The following is a 2074-nucleotide window of genomic DNA, read 5'->3' as shown; positions in this document are numbered from 1 at the left end:
GTGGATCTTATGGGCCGATAGGTCCCTCAAGGACCAGAATCGAACATGATCCAATGTTTGGGCAACAAGGTCTTAGGACCAGTCTCGTGTGGATCTTATGGGCCGATAGGTCCCTCAAGGACCAGAATCGAACATGATCCAATGTTTGGGCGACAAGGTCCTAGGACCTGTCTCTCGTATGGATCTTATGGGCCGATAGGTCCCTCAAGGACCAAAATCGAACATGATCCAATATTTGGGCGACAAGGTCCTAGGACCTGTCTCTCATGAGGATCTTATGGGCCGATAGGTCCCTCAAGGACCAGAATCAAACATGATTCGATGGGGTTGACAGGTCTAAAGGACAAGTCCCTTATCGAAAGAAATTTAAAGAACTATGGAAACTTTAGAAATTAAATTCATTCATTGAAGCACAATGGTTGTTACATAGATAATTCGTAAATACAACATTTGCAAATTAAAACTTGTGTTGCTGCTGATCAGTCTTCACTAATAGTACCGGCGGAGGTGTTCGCCATTCCAATAGTTTTTTATTAGTTCTCCATTCAGTCGAGCTATCTTGTATGTCCATGGTGGGATCACCTCCTCCACAAGATATGGCCCTTCCCAGTTAGGTCCTAGTACCCCTCCCGTAGTGTCCTTAGTGTTCAGGAACACCCTCCTGAGTACTAAGTCCCCAACCTGAAATTTTTGATCTTTCACTCTGGAGTTGAAGTATTTGGCCACTTTTTGTTGATGTGCTGCTACTCCGCGACTTGCCTTTTCTCATCTTTCTTCGATTAAATCGAGCGATTCTTCTATTAGTTGATGGTTCCTCCCCTGATCGTATGTCTCTCGTCTATGCGATGGGGGAGTGAGTTCAACTAGAAACATGGCTTTATATCCAAACGCCAAAGAGAATGGCGTATGTCCTGTCGCCGTTCGCGTCATCGTTCGATGTGACCATAGGACCTTAGGAAGTAATTCTGGCCAGGCTCATTTGGCTTGTTCAAGGCATTTCTTTAGAGTGTCTTTGATAGTCTTGTTCACTGCGTCTACTTGGCCATTTTCTTGGGGGTGTGCTACCGAGAAAAAGCTCTTTGTGATTCCATGCCTCGTACAAAAGTCGGTGAACATATCACTGTCGAATTGAGTCCCATTGTCCGAGACTATCTTCCCCGGTAGGCCAAATCGACATATGATATTCTTCACCACAAAGTCTAGGACTTTCTTCGAGGTTATGGTGGTGAGAGGTTCTGCTTCAGTCCACTTGGTGAAGTAGTCCACAACTACAACAACAAATTGGACTCCTCCCCTTCCTGTGGGTAGCTTTCTGATTAGGTCGATCCCCCATACAGTGAAAGGCCAAGGGCTCTGCATCTGTGTTAATTCATTAGGTGCTGCTTGGGGTATCTTGGAGAACATCTGACATTTGTGGCATCTTCTGACATACTCCATCAAGTCTTCATTTATCGTCGGCCAAAAGTATCCTTGCCTTAGGATTTTCTTCGATAGGCTCTGCCCCCCAGCGTGATCTCCACAAAACCCTTCGTGTACCTCAATCATTAACAGCTTTGACTAGTCGGGTGTAACGCACCTTAGTAGTGGTAGGGAGTACCCTCGTCGGTACAGTACCCCTTCGACTATCATATACTGTGCAACTTGTCTCACCAACTTCCTTGCTTTGTTCCGATCGCTGGGTACTACTCCTTGGTTGAGATAGTTAATAATAGGGGTCATCCATGTGTCTCCTAACTCAATGGGTAGTGCCTCCTGCTTGGTTATGCTTCTTTCTATCAAGGATTCGACGGCAACAAAATTTAAGGTGTCTGCGTCTTTGGCATTGGCAAGTTTGGCTAAGGCATCGGCATTGGTGTTCTGCTCTCTTGGGACTTGTGTAATTGAGTATCTCTTGAACTGCGCCAACAAGTCCTTCCCCTTATTCAAGTACTGCACCATCCTAAGTCCCTTGGCTTGATACTCCCTGAGCACTTGATACACCACTAGCTGGGAATCGCTGAATATCTCCAGGGACTGTGCATGTACATCCCGAGACAAGCGTAATCCAGCTAATAATGCCTCATACTCAGCCTCG

This window comes from Humulus lupulus, chromosome 3 (assembly GCF_963169125.1).
Source record: "Humulus lupulus chromosome 3, drHumLupu1.1, whole genome shotgun sequence".
Lineage (NCBI taxonomy): Eukaryota > Viridiplantae > Streptophyta > Magnoliopsida > Rosales > Cannabaceae > Humulus > Humulus lupulus.
This window is presented reverse-complemented; position numbering follows the sequence as displayed.